The sequence below is a fragment of the Accipiter gentilis genome, chromosome 15, assembly GCF_929443795.1.
Source record: "Accipiter gentilis chromosome 15, bAccGen1.1, whole genome shotgun sequence".
In the NCBI taxonomy this organism is placed as follows: Eukaryota; Metazoa; Chordata; class Aves; order Accipitriformes; family Accipitridae; genus Astur; species Astur gentilis.
In genome coordinates, this window is record NC_064894.1 from 17,858,364 (window position 1) to 17,873,891 (window position 15,528).

At 43.9% G+C, this 15,528-nt stretch overlaps 1 protein-coding gene across 7 annotated transcripts in view; it reads right to left on the reverse strand.

The window, feature by feature from the left end:
- ASCC3 (activating signal cointegrator 1 complex subunit 3) overlaps positions 1-14,688 on the reverse strand; it is a 278,562-nt gene extending 263,874 nt beyond the window's left edge. For 3 of the 7 annotated variants that reach the window (XM_049818322.1, XM_049818324.1, XM_049818323.1), the window contains exon 1: positions 9,302-12,121. The gene's annotated coding sequence lies outside the window, so the exon portion shown is untranslated. Of the gene's footprint in view, positions 1-9,301; positions 12,122-14,610 lie in introns of those variants that run through there. The other 4 variants (XM_049818320.1, XM_049818317.1, XM_049818318.1 and 1 more) reach the window with 3 other exon arrangements.
- Positions 14,689-15,528: the final 840 nt, after the last annotated feature.

The following is a 15,528-nucleotide window of genomic DNA, read 5'->3' on the forward strand; positions in this document are numbered from 1 at the left end:
AGCATTAATAGAATCACAGGCAAAATCTGCAGTTATGCTGTCCTATAGTACCAGCTTCTGTAGCCTCTAGTATTTAACTTGTTACAGGTCTCTTAAAACCTTACAGCAGTCATTTTGTTTAAATTGCTTAAGGAATATTAAGACATGTTACCAAGTTTTGCCTATATTGCCTATAATTCTTTAAACTATTAACAAGTTTCTCGCTGTCTATATAAACTTCTCATTAATAAAACCTGAAGACGTTATTACCGATTATTAATCTAATCAAAGAATGCTATAAAGAAAAAGAGGCTTTAGACACAAACAATTAATAGCAGGTTGCTATTGACCACATAGTATTTGGATCAAATAGCATTTTTACTTTCACTTGCAAAAGTGGAAACATTTCAAATGAAAAGGAACCTAAAAAGGCAAAAGATATCCCAGCCATAAGGGAGTACAAAAAGAAAGGGACAGTACAGTAACTTTTTGCACTTTAAATACATTTAAAAAAACTTAAAATAAATGTTAGCACAGCACTAAAGCAGCAAGACCATGAGGACACATTAAGACATTTTAAATATATCCACACAGAGAATATTTTAGTTCTTTACACTACTATGCAAGAGGAATAAAGAAAGCCCTAAGTATTAAATTTTAGTGACATGAACACATTTTAGAATTGCTACAATTAACCTCAGCAGCTTCATTAAAACAAAGGTAAGCTTCATATTTTATTTACGAATAAGTTTCGGTATTTAAAGAAACACCACATTCTATTCAGTGTGTATTGCTCACTGCCATTTTAAAGAAACAAATAAAAGCATTAGATGAAAAAGCTATTTCACAACAATGAGGACATTTGTATTCGATTCACTTAAACTTCTTATCCAAGCATGTTTGATGCAAACAGTACAAATACAGCACCTAGCATCAAAGTTGCCAGCCAGGGATAATACGGGTTTAACAACATCTCAGACATTAACCATATACAGCAGGCCAAAGCAAGATACTACAATATTAATGTTTTCCAACTTCATATGTTGCACCTTTATACACAGTGCTATATGATATAGTAACAGTTGTACACTTTCAGACATCTAAGTTTATGCAATAGGCTCAGGAATCACACTGGAATTCTCTCAAATTGTCTGGGTTGAATACTGACCCAGTCTTGACTGGAGATCAGCAATCTTTAAAAGGGAGATGTCAAGATTAAGGAATACGTACTCAGAAAGAAATAGTGGCTGTCTGATACATGGTATTCATCTCAGTGAATACCAGAATTAAAACAAACGTTTCAGCATAATGAGGAGGCATACCAGTGCCTGTGTGTGCCATCCTTCATTTAAGAGACAATTTCAGGATGTTAATTACGTAAGTCACTAAACCAAAAAAACCCTCTAAAAACCAAATAACAGAATTGCAAGCCATGCATTCAATAGAGTATTAACCCTTTCCAGATTCTCTCTCTCTCTCACAATTTTAGCCACACACATGGGATTAAACACCAGCTGCTTAACACTGTTCCTGCTAGCATCAGCTGGAAAGGCGTTTCCTGTGATTACACCCAATACTGTTGTGATGCCAAACATGTGGCTTGGCCCAATAATGTGTTCATTTTAGACGTGCTTTGAAATCACTACTAAGGATAGCTGTCACTTCGAAAAAAAAAAAAAAATTAAAAAAAAATCAAACAACCCTTTTTTCAGAATAACTCATCTTTCTTTTCCAAGAACATAAGATGTAGCAAACAGCAAGCACACAGAAGGATAAAGGGTCCAACACTAACTACTGGCCACAGAGATGGCATTGCTAGGTTCTTTGCAATTCAGCTTCAGGAGGTAAAAAAAATTGCTTACAACAGTTGCTAAAGATTCACAATAAAATTTTAATGGAATAAACAACTTGAATTTACTGCACAGAAGTAAAACTGGGCAACTACCTGTAAATGAAAATTTGTACAAGCATAATAGGCTTACTATAGCAGAAAAAAAACCACTTACAAAGGCTTTTATCTTTCTTCTGAGCTCTAATGGCAAGGCAAGAACAGAAAAAAAAATAAAAATCAGTATTTATCTGCTGTTCATAGTCTGCTTTACAAACAACATTGTACAGGTCTAGTCAAAACTTCAAACATTACACAACCTGTGATAAAAACTAATCTTCATAGAATACCAGGTCGGAAGGGACCTCAAAGATCACGTGGTCCAACCTTTCACAGCAAAAGCGCGGTCTAGACAAGATGGCCCAGCACCCTGTCCAGATGAATCTTGAAAGCGTCCAATGCTGGGGAATCCACCGCTTCCCTGGGGAGATCATTCCAATGGCCGATTGATGGCATTGTGAAAAATTTCCTTCTTGCATCCAACTGGAATCTCCCCAGGAGTAATTCGTACCCGTTACCCCTCATCTTTTCCATGCGACTCCTTGTAAAAAGGGAGTCCCCATCTTTGTAGCCAGCCTTTAAATACTGGAACACGGTGACAAGGTCTCCCCTAAGCCTTCTTTTCTCAAGGCTGAACAAGGCCAGTTCTCCCAGCCTTTCCTCCTATGGCAGCCTTCCCAGTCCTTTGAGCATCTTTGTGGCCCTTCTCTGGACCCTCTCCAGCCTGCCCACATCTGTTTTGCATAGCGGGGACCAAAACTGCACACGGTATTCCAGGTGTGGCCTGACAAGTGCTCAGTAGAGTGGGATGATGACTTCTTTTTCTCTGCTGGGGGTGCCCTTGTCGATGCAAGCCCCCATCCTGATGGCTTGCGTTGCCACAGCAGCACACTGTTTGCTCACATTGAGCCGGTTGTCCACCGGGACCCCCTCCCCAGGTCCCTTTCCACAGAGCTCCTCCCCAGCGGGTAGATCCCGGCCTGTGCTGCACTCTTGGATCATGTTTTCCCAGGTGCAAGACCTTACACGGGTCCTTGTTGAACTTGATAAGGTTCTTGTTAGCCCACTCTTCCAGCCTATCCAGGTCTTCCTGCAGGGTGGCTTTCCCTTCCAAAGCGTCCGCTTCCCCACTCACTTTGGTATCATCGGCAAGCTTCATCGGGTACGCTTGATCCCATCGGCCAGATCGCTTTTGAAGGTATTAAACAGCGTTGGGCCCAGTATCGATCCCTGGGCGACCCCACTTGTGACAGGTTGCCAGTTGGAAGAGGAGCCATTGACCGCCACTCGCTGCGTGCAGCCTGTCAGCCAGTTCCCCACCCACCGCACAGACCACTTGTCCAGGCTGGAACGCATCAGTTTCTCTAGGAGGAGGCTGTGGGAAACCGTATCGGAAGCCTTGGAGAAATCCAGCTAGACGATGTGCGTCGTGCAGCCCACACCAACTGAGCAGGTTACTTTGTTGTAGAAGGCGACCAGGGTTTGTCAAGCACAATTTGCCCTTGGTGAATCCGTGCTGGCTTTTCCCAATCACGTGCTTCATTCGACTTGTGGTAGCCCCCAGGGGGCTTCGTTCCGTAACTTTCCCAAGGACTGAAGTAAGACTGATGGGCCTGTCATTTCCCGGATCCTCCTCTAAGCCCGTCTTGTAGATGGGGGTGACACTGGCCTTCTTCCAGTCTTCTGGGACATCCCCCGATCTCCACGACTTCCCAAAGATGAAGGAGAACGGCCTCGCAACGACGTCAGCCATCTCTCTTAACGCCCTCGGGTAGAGATTGTCAGGGCCCATCGATTTGTAGGGGTCAAGCTCCTGTAAAAGTTCACATACCAACTCTTCCTTCCCTGATGGTGGGTCTGTGTTTGCATCAAAACAGATTTTTGTTCCCAAGGCCTGGGGCACAACAGCACTGCTGAAGACTGAGGTGAAAAAAGTGCTCAAAATCTCTGCCTTTTCAGCATTGTTTATGACCAATTCACCTCTCCTATTTAACAGTGGGCCAATATTTTCCTTCTGTTTCTGCTTGTTGTTTACCTACCCGAAGAACCCTTTCTTGCAGTTTTTGACATCTCTCGCCAATTTCAATTAGAACTGAGGTTTTGCTTTTCCAATTGCCTCTCTGCACATCCTGGCAATGCCCTGGTAGCTCTCAATGGGTATTTGTCTGGTTTTACATCTCTGGTATGCTTCTCTCCTTGTTTTGAGCAGACTCAGAATCTTGCCACCCACAGGGCTTAATTGTACCTCCACAGTTGATTACCATACCAAAGTCTACAAAAGTTCTGAAGGTGGCCACAAGAAAAGCTTCCCAAAACAAGCTTTCCCATTCTAGTACTGCTTCTAAACCACACTAGGGAGCTGTTTCTTAGTCATCCATCCCCTTGCCTTCTCCCAAGAGAACAGTTTACAGGTATATTAGCCCTTCAGAACATCAGAAGGTGGTCTCCCAGAACACTTCACTTTAAAACATCACTGAAATTGATCTGGGATAGTGAAATAACTTTGCATTACATAAAGGGAGAGAATGGACACATCTGTATGTCTAAACCCTTCAGCAACCCAAGAAGAAAAGCAAGAAGCAGAAAATAATCATACTGAAAAGTGTTCTTGCAAAGATATAGCTAAGTGTATTACACAAGAAGCATCCAAGTGTAACTTAATTGTGCAAGAGGTGAAAATCATCACGTTACCACTCTTCTAGAAAGATTTGTTAAATGCTATCTATACAAACGTGTCTGAGCACCTTTATGCAACCAAGGCAGATTAACGTGAGGAATTATCAGGAATACATCAGCTTCAGTGTGCAGACAGGTCCATCTCTCATAGATAATACATAGCTGTGCCTGGACATAGACAACTATGACATATGGTGAAAATCCAAATGTCTTTTTGGAATTAGCTAGTAACATGCCCTGCACAGAAGAAATAGTGACTGAGATTAATACCACTGAAGTTAATAAACGGGACCTCTACTTTGGCAGGGCAACAATATTACTTATTTTTATCAACTTCTTTTAATAACGAAGCTATAATAAGAAGATCACTCCTGGATAACACAAAATATCTTTAACTGAAATACCAATGCATATAATAGAAGCTTACTGTTGGGATATCCAAAGTTCAGGAAGCAAGTAAAGTTAACTGAATAATTAGCTTCCAAAAGACAAGATAAATTACACTTGGCTTATGAGTTTGGTGTACAACTAAGATCAGGTTCTGTTTCTTATTTTCTTTCCAGAAATGTTATGTTTGGTACACAGAAGAAAAAGTCCAAAGGACTCTTCAAGGGAAATGCGACTAAGCCAGGTACGCTAATCCTTACGACCCTGCCTGTACACTATTACTCAAGTCATGAAGGAGAGGTTGTACGAGTACAACTGCTCCCTTAATTCTCATTAACCCACCCTGTAAAATTCCTGAAATAACTTTGGGAAAGTTTTTGAAACAGGGTAGAGCTAAAATAAAAAAGTATTATGGTAAAGTCTAGAAAATAGTTTTTAAGAGGCATATAACCATCCATTATATATCAGTTGCCATTATTTTTAAGACTACTGCATTCATAAGACACAGTTAACAGGACACCTAATGTAAGTGCCCCTGAAGCACAAAGCTTCCTCCCAGACCTAGGGATTGCATAGCCATGCATCTAATGCACCCCTGTACGAATATGGGAGGCAGTACCAGTAGCCTCAGGAATCCAAAGCAGCAAACAGTCTATAACACCTCTAGTCAACCACATTGTTGCATATATGTATGTACAGTATCACAAGTGATTTTTACAAACTGATCTGAAAGAAAAGAAAATTAAGTCTTCTGTGTGAGTGGACAGTCCAGCTATATCACTGGCAAAACTCTTACAGACTTGGAAAATACATTTCTGAGATTCATTTGACAATAGTCAAGTTAACCCTGGGAGAATGTCAAGACTCAAGACAATCAAGACTATTTAAGTAGGGCAAGCCTTCTGATGAACATCAAGGAAAACTCTCATCAGGACATTATGATCACGTGCACACTCCATTGCAAAGATACAGTAAATATCTTCACAATAATACACAGCAATTGGGAGCTGAAAGCTGTGCATTTTATCCACAATTCATCTCTCTGAAAAGTATTTTAATTCTGAATATACCAAGATGACACTAATAAAAAGTCACAGATACGCATCCCCTGAACATTAGTTACTAGGCTGCTGCATTTAAGTCCTGTATCAATACATTAAATATACATATTTAAACTTTGCTAAGTTTGAGTAGATTTTAGCACTATGCTATTCCTCAACCTTTCTAACATTACTCTTAAAAGTCTCCATCAGCTTTTCTTACCAATGTGGCAGTACCAAACTGCCACAGACTCTCAATCCCCATTAACTCCTAATTTCCTGAGAAACATCCTGATTTAATATTGTGGTTTAAGCCCAGCCAGCAACAAAGCACCACAAGGCTGCTTGCTCGCTCCTCCCCGCCCCCAGTGGGATGAGGTGGAGAAAATATAAAGAAAAGCTCGTGAGTTGACACAAGGACAGGGAGGGATCACTCACCACTTATGGTCACAGGCAAAAACCAGACTCAACTTGGGGAAGAAACGAAAGTAATTTAATTTACTACCAATCAAATCAAAACAAGGATATTGGGAAGTAAAACCAAACCTTAGAACACCTTCCCCCCACCCCTCCTTCCTTCCTGGCTCAACTCCACTCCTGATTTTCTGTCCCTCCTCCCCCCCAGCAGCACAGGGGGATGGGGAATGGGGGTTGGGGTCAGCTCCCCACACCTTGTCTCTGCCGCTCCCTCCTCTTCAGGGGGAGGACTCCTCACGCGTCCCCTGCTCCACTGTGGGGTCCCTCTCACGGGAGACAGTCCTTCACAAACTTCTCCAATGCGAGTCCTTCCCACAGGCTGCTGTTCTTCATGAACTGCTCCAGCGTGGATCCCTTCCGCGGGCTGCAGTCCTTCAGGCACAGACTGCTCCAGCGCGGGCTCTCCCAGGGAGCGGCGGCCATCTTGGGGGGCATCCATCCCCCTGCTCCGGCGTGGGCTCCTCTCTCCCCGGGCTGCAGGTGGGCATCTGCTCCCCCACTCCCCTCCATGGGCCGGGGGGGGATGACAGCCTGCCGCCTCACCGCGTACTGCGGGGGCAGCCCCTACTCCTCCGCTCCTCTTCCCACTCCTTCACTGACCTCAGTATCCACAGAGGGGTTTCTCTCACATCCCACTCCCCGCTCTGCTGCAGGTTTCACCTCTTAAATCTGTTCTCCCAGAGGCACTGCCACTGTCACTGACGGGCTCGGCCTTGGCCAGAGGCAGGTCCGACTTGGAGCTGGGGAAGCTTCTGGCAGTTTCTCACAGGAGCCAGCCCTGCAGCCCCTCCCCACTACCAAACCTCCACCACACAAACCCCAGACATTGAAGAATACACAGAACTTCACACTTTTTAACAAAATTCTCTAGGAACACAAAATAACAAAGATAACTTTTCCCAAATCCCCAAAGCTGTAAGGCACACACAAAAGATACAGATCTACACAACGCAAAACAAATTCTACCAGTTTTGTTTTCTGACCACAGCTTGGTATTTTGAGGGGGGTATCAATTACTGGATAGCTTATTCCTGCTTTCTTCATAAAACAGCCAACGAGAAATCCTGACATGCCTTCTCATTCAAAGTGACTTCTAGCTAGTCTTTTAAGTCAGATGACTTGCCAATCATCTCTGCCGATGACCAATGTCTTCCATAAGACAACTATTTATTTGTTGGCACTATCCTACCCCTCAGTCTTTCTAACATTCCTCCTAAAAGTCTCTGTCAGCTTATTTAAATACTTTTCCAAAGGTATGTCCACATGACTGAACACCTCATGGTCTAGCAGCCCTCCCTTACTGGATCCACGTCACGGCACACTGAGGGTTCAGTCCAGCTCGGGGTTAAAAAGTGAAAGTTTGTATTTCCTATCAGAAAAGCAAACACAGCCACAACCAAAGTAGAGCTCAGTTTGACATAACAAGGTCAAATACTGAAATGCAGAGAAAATGCATACAGATTCCCCAAAATCAACCTATCAAGACAAGCATTTTCAGTTGAGGAAAAGCTGAAAGCACAGTTCAAACCACCCCGGCCTTCCAGGTACCTTTGGGGCTGCCTCCCCCTTCAGACCTTCCTCCTACTGCCTAGAGGCAATACTACCTCCTCCCCTGCAAAGAGAGTTGTAAAGAAACCCGAGGTTGTAACAGACATATCAGAAGCTGTCCCAAGACAGACAACTGTCCACTTTCGATCTGGCTTAAGTATAAATTTTTCTAATCTCTTATTTAACATTGGTAGGATGTAGGGAAAAAAAATGCCCCAAATTTCAGCCTAAAAATCTGTGGAAAAAAAAAAGCAAAGAGCACCTTTTTAAGTATACCCCTACAGCCTGAAAACATGCATACTTCCTTTACGGTAGGCCCTTCTACCAAGGGGAAAAAAAAAAAAAAAGTTAAATTAATAATACATTTAAAGAACACTCAACTATTGAATAGACACATAGTCCCATAAAGTAATATTACTAGAGACAGAGTCCTTTGTCTTCTCTTCAGAGCTCACATGCCACGCAAGCACTTCAAATGGCACATCAGCTATTTGATGATCAGCAAATAACAGCTTCCTCATGGATAATTTAATATTGTTACAGTTTAGAATTAGAACTTAAGAAAAAAGAAAGCAGTGCTACATTCCTGTAATATTACAATGCGTGCAAACTAGAATCAAAACTAACAGCTGCTGCCCACACTTCCTGGGCTGACTGCCTACAACGCTGGCAATACATGCAAGAGCATACTTTGAGAAAGACACCTGTATGGTTTCCAACAGTGAGGAAACCCCTAACCATCTTTTCACAAAGCTTGTAAACATCAGAAATGAGTGCTTATTCCATGAGAAAACGGGGAGGAGAACAAAAATTGAGGCATTATGTTACTGTTCTTGGCTGATACAATGAAAAGGAGAATAGCCACATTATGCCTCTAGAAATCTAAGGAGGTTAAAGCAGGATTTTTTCCAGTTGTGCAATTTTTTAAACAGTTACATTTCTAGAAATGTAGTTATATTCTGTTAGAATGTATGTAAAATTTATTAAAACATGTTTTAGAAGAATTGCACTGTAAGCTAAGAAAAACACACATATTAGTCAAGATTCTCCTATTTGAGAATTAAAAGCCTTTGAACAATTATCATGAGTATTTAGCATGGCAGATATACAAACTGTTCGAATTTATAAAGTCAGCTTTTAAACACTCCCCATAAACAGAAATGCCACACTAACAAGAAAAATATATAACCAAGCATTTTATTTATATCATCCCATTTCTCAGGGAAATGAGAAGCAAGGGTGGGGGGCATCTGTGCTTATGGTGTTTGTCTTCCCAAGCAACCATTACAGATCTCCTATTTTTTACCTGTCTCACAGCAAAAGGGAGTGAGTGAGAGGCTGGGTGGTCATTTGGCTGCTGGCTGGGGTCAACTCACCACAAATAAGTTTCCTGGAAGAAATGGAAGTGAGGACTTAAAGATCATCTCTACTCTTCCCTAATCTTTCAAGGACAGGACAAATTGTTCCCCCTTAGAGTAGCAGCTAAGAACAATGCCTTCACATTTCTTGAACAAATTAATCAGAATCCGGCTTCCAAACAAGACTGACTAAGCAACTCAGTTCAGCAATCTTCACCAGTTTCAAAGAAAGGAGTGGTTGAAATAAATGTTTCTGTCTACGTTTTTAGAAATATTTGAACACATGCAAGTCAGTCACTACTCTACAAACTCATCTACTTATTCTCACAACTTCCTCAGAATGTTTTACAAGTCGAAAACTGAAATTTATTCAAAAAAATCTCGTGATAAATGCTTCAATCAGCAACCCATCATTCCATGATCTTCTATTCTTACTGCATGACCAGCTTATGATTAAGATTCTGGTCTGTAATATCAGATTCAGTTTATTTTTCAGGCCAAATTTCCAACATGCCTTTGGGCAAGCAAGAGTAACAGATGGCTCAGAGTAACTACATGCCATAGAACAAATAATGGGAAAGTCTAGGGAGATGTATAATCCACATCCCTAAGCTATGATCCTATACTCAGCATACAACGAAAAGGGAGAGCTAGCAACTTTTCCCTCCCTAAAATATCAGATAGGTAAAACATTCTCTGCCTTCCTGTTATTCTTCTCTAGCATCAACAAGATTTAACAAGCCAGAAAAAGAACACTAGTTTTAATTTGCATCTTGGAGAGATGCGCTCAGCTAGAGGCCGACCACCAAACTCTAGTCCACACGTTAACATACTGAATAAAAAACACAGAAAACACCAAGTGCCCTTTCAGCAAGGACAAACTGGTAAATGCTCAAGCAGTCCAGCATAGCCACTGTAGCCTAATTAAGTCTTTCTTGGTTTCTCCCTAGCCAAATGGATTTTCAATAAACTATACAAAGCTGTGTGCAACTCCCAGAGGAATATTCTATACCAAGTGACTAGAATAACCTCAAGGAACACAGGGCATAGGGATCTTTCACAGCATTGGTTAATTCAATGAGCACTGTTACCACAGAACCAAAGCATGCTGCTACTTCTTGCTTCAATCCCATTTTTAGGTGTCTGTGCAAAGTGCTGGGGTAGGCTGACCCTGGCCAGCAGCCAAGCAGTCACAGAGCTGCTTGCTCACCCCACACCACAGTGGGACAGGGGAGAAAACAGAAACAACTAAAGTACGAAAACATACGGGTTGAGATATAGATGGTTTAATAGAGGAAGGAAAGGAAAAAAACCACCAAAACAACCCACAAGCGAAGGAAAGGAAACTGTTCACCACATCCCACAGGCAGACCAATGTCCCACCAATCTCCAAAGAAAAGACACACTGGAAGCAAAAAAAGCCCTTTCTTCTTCCTCTACCTCAGTTTTTATTTCTGCACACACAACACACAGTACAGAATATCCATTTGGCCAATTTGGGTCGGCTGTCCCACCTGTGTCCCCACCCAACCTCTTGCCCACTGCAGCCTACTCGCTGGGCAGGCATGGTGGGGAAAAAAAAAAAGCCTTGATGCTATGCGAGCACAACAGCCAAACATTAGTGTTACCAATGCTTTTTTAGCTGCAAATCTAAAGCACCACGGCTATAATGAAAGTTAACTCCTAAACCCAATACAAGAACATACTCGCATTGCTTTGTGCAAACAGAGGCTATCAAATTCCTCAGAGAGAGATGAGCGCAAAGAATGCCCTGCCTGTAGATCCCACAGGGATTGTGCTTGCAATAAACACAAAATTGCTCATTTCTGTGATGTGATGAGGTATTTAAAAAAAAGCAAGAATGGGTAAATGCAGAATGACTGACTATTGCTCATAATGTAAGAATAAGGAGGTACATGATAAAACTGAGTATTACGGTGAAAACAATACCAAATGGAATGGCTTTCCTATGCGGAACATAATTAAATCTGGGAATTCATTGCTAGAAGTTGCCAAAAATACTGTAAGTTCAAGCATGCTCAAAAAAGAATTAGATGAATTAATAGAAGCCAGATACCTTGGTAGCTACTGAACTCAACAGCTTAGAGGCAGATCATCAGTTACTTACATCACTGACTACTGAAAGGTAATACAAAAGTGAAGGCATCACTGTATTTGTTTTGCAATTTATTTCTTTTTTCAGTATATCGCTTAAGTGCCTGCTACTAGCTGCTACAGGAGAGAGACACTAGACAAACATTGTTTGAAAACAGAGCTACAGGGTGAGATGACAACAGAGATTCTGAGGATTACAACCTGGGATTTAGGAGCCTAAAGTGTCTAAATCTATTTCTGGGTCCAACCCTTGTTTCCTTCTCGGTTTGGACATCAGCTATCATATTTCTAACAAACTTCCAACTACACATTACAGGTCATTTATTCAACTGCTTTTAATTAGGTAAGTTTTTCCAAAACTAGAGAGATTTTGCTTTTTCTTCTTTCTCCAAACATTAAAGCATGATTTGCAGTCTATGCATTTTTTTTAAACCAAAGTGTTCAACATCAACTTCAACAATTGGTACTAAAAAGAATTTACAAGGAAAACATTTAAGCTGTTATTTGCAGTAATGAGGACTTCCAACAAATTTTGAAGGCAGAAAAAGAAACCTGTTTCGTACTCAGAACACTAATATTAGCTAGAATTAATCACACATTTAACAGCTTCCAAATAAACTTTAAATTATAACTATCCAGCGAACAACATGTGCCTTTCCCTCCCCCAACCAGCTCCCCACCCCAAAAGCAGCTCCTATGACTTCATAAGAGGAATGAAACACACAGGAAGAACATGGACCAGCCTGAGCTCAGTTCAGTATGTATAAAGGATAACTTTTTTCAGAGAAGGAGTTGTAGTTTAACAAGAACCTGCAGAAATACACACTGCTGCTTTACGAAAGACAAATTTTGTATTAACTCTACAAGAAAAGATTTTTCAACTCTAAATGTTCTTCCTGACAACAGAATTAAGAGTACACTTACTAAACCTGTAACTGATACAGAGATAAAAGGGACTGCAACTATTTTAGGGGCCAAGTTACAATTTACAATTATTTTGAAAGAACTATATCCAACATGGATAGTAAAACATAATACATTAAACCAGGAGTAAGAAACTGCAAAAACAGAGGATGCCAAGAAACAACACATTAGCTGCAGTTTTACAGAAAAACATCTACAGACTACAGCAAGTGACAATCATCGTGTCATTTGTCATGCTGGAAACACTGAAAGACATGGAAAGACAGGAAACATTAAAGACAAGAGTGAGAGCTTAATATATACCAAGTTGTCCTTCCACTAGTCAGTATTGAAAGACTCCATGAAAAAACTGTCGTCTTTGTTATGCACCCTGTCTCTAGAAAGACACATACCGGTTTAGAAAGATGTACTGGACGATAACAAAAGTGACCAGCAACATAGAAAACATTACCTACTAGGAAAGATAAAACAAACCCAGGTGACATACGTTACTGGGAGGAGAAACACGATGATATATTTCAAATACATACATGTCGGCTGCAGGAAGGAAGGAGCAAGAAGAAAAAAGGGTGAGAAGAGCAGTGTGCGCTCCTCTTAGTTTCAAGAGAAAGCCTGCCTAAGTATCACTTCAGGTTTAGCTTCAAAGAAAGGTCCATAAACACAGAACTACCAGAACAAAATATTGGCATTTGACAATTTCTTACCTTCTCTCTGATTCAATGGAAATACTGATCTCACCTCTTCCAAAGGCCAAGCTAGCTTTTACAGAAAACTGAGCAGGTCTAATATTTAAACTACTTTATACAACGCATAAAGGCCCTAGTTGGGAGTTGGTCAGTATTCCCATATAAATGGGAAGAGAGTTCTTTCAAATATCTACACATCTAATTCCAGGGTGATGGAAGTTTACTCTGTAATGGCCAGAAGCAAGTCAGATCCACAGGAAATTATTTCATTATAGCATCTGCTGAAAAGCACTGTGTGTTTATACTCAGCACCTAATTGGCATAATTAATGTGTTCTTCAGATGAAAGCCAACTTGCACCTGAACTGACGGCTGATTTGGTTTTCTTCCTCTGAAAAATTTATCTCTGCAACCTACCATGTGGATGTACATAATCGTTGTTGCATCTTCTCTGGAATTTCTAACCTTTTTTTTTTTCCTACTCAATGGCTAGACTCAAGTCAATCCTCAAGAAAATAACTCAGCTTGACTATTAGATCTTTTCTCTGCAAAAGTGACAGCTACCGGTTCAATGTCAATAGCGCTATTTCACAGTCAATTCTTTAAAAAGCCCAAAGAAGCAAAAGGGTCTACAAAAATGTTAGTACATTAAAGACCACAAAATACAATTCAGAACTCATAAAAGCTTTCAAATAAAGGTATTATTTTAATTCCAGCATGATACACTCTCCCAAAGCGCCTGAAGGGTACGCCTTTGGATGCTAGAGATCGTCCTGCATTTCACCAGCGAAGCCGTCAGTTTACCATTACCAACGAAAACGAAGCAAGTAGTATTCGAAAGGGAAGACACTCTACATGATCGCGTGCTGGTTCTTCATTCTTCGCTTCTCGCTCTCCACGTCTACTAGTACCAGTACTAAGTACTGGAAGTGTTCAGGCCCGTTCAACACCGGTCCCGTTTCCCACGTGACAACACTCCTGCTATCCCCGCTTCACGAAACACACGGAGGCCAAGACCAGAAACAGGCCCAGAGGAGACCGGGACCCGGCCTTTATTAGCGACCTCGTACCTCCCGCCGAGGTGCGCGCCGGGCCCGGGGCACACGCACGCAGACGGCCGGCCCCGGCCCCGCTGCCGGGCCAGGGTACCCCGCCCGCCCGCCGCGGCTGGCCCTGCCGCCGGGACCCCGCCGGGAAGGCAAGGTCTGGCACCGGCCGGCGGCCTCGCTGCCCCGAAACGGAGACCCGCGCGCCGGCGGGAAGACGCAGACGGCCGCCGGGGCAGGCCGGACCGGGCGGTCCCGCTCCTCACCGAGGCGGGGGGGGGGGGGGGGCCCAGACCGCGGCTCCGCGCCAGCCGCGGCGGAGAGCGACCATCTCCCCGTCTGCCGGAGCGCGGCGAGCTCCGGCCGCCACCGCCGCCGCTGCCCGCCGACCGAGGCGGCCGCCGGCCGCCGCACCCCCCACCGCGCCGCCGCCGCCCGAGCCCGGCGAGCCCCGACCCCCACCCGCCCGAGCCCGCCGCGCACTTGCCTTCCGGCCTGCCGGTTCCGCTGCCGCGAAGAGGCGGCGTGGCGCGACGCTGCCGTAAAGCGAGCAGGCGGGGCGAAGCGCGGCGCGGCGGGGGTTGTGGGCAGCCGCGGCGCGGCCCGGCCCGGCCCGGCCCAGGCAGCTCCGCTCTGACCCGCCTCGCCGCGCTCTTCACCGCCCGCGGCCAGGGCGGGCCTCTGCCCCCCGCCCTCCTCCCTGCTTCTGCGCGCCGCGGAAGGCCGGCGCCGTCCACAGGCCTAACCCGGCTGCAGGCCGCGCCGCCGCTGCCGCTGCCGCTACCACCACCACCACCTGTTTACCCGCCCGCGCTAGCGCCGTCCGCTGCCTTTTCTGCGTAGAAAAAGGCGTCCCGCCCGCCCCAGTTGTTCCCTGCGTGAACAGCTACACCGTGGGGGGCAGCTCCCGGCAGCGTTTCTGCTCCCGCGTCAGCATTAGGGGCTTTCCCGGACACGGGTGTCCGTGGGTTTCCGCCCTCTAGGCTCTCTACCGGCTCGTCCATCGCTGCTCGCTTAGTGCTGCCCAAACCACGGCTGTGCACCCGGGGGTGCCTTACGTGCGCTTGCACGCTTGTTCCGTCTTCTGTGTTCCTGAGCAATGGGGTTTCTAATCCAAAGGCGACCTAGTAAAAAGCTGTGCAGAGAGAGGGGAAAGAAGAATGAGCAATGTCAGATAATTTGGGGACAGAACTCAAGTTGCAAAGAAAAAAAAGCTCACTCTAGAGTGCTTGGGTGCCTGTACGCAAATAACGTCTGGACTCTAAGAGGCCTCCAGCTGGGTAACTCTCAGCATTCAGATGATTTATTTCTGACTTACATCTTCCCAAGTGGCTTTTCTTGTGTTCCATCTTGCAAAGCCTGCAACGGCACTATCTTCGTAGATCACTGAACTGCTTTCATCTCT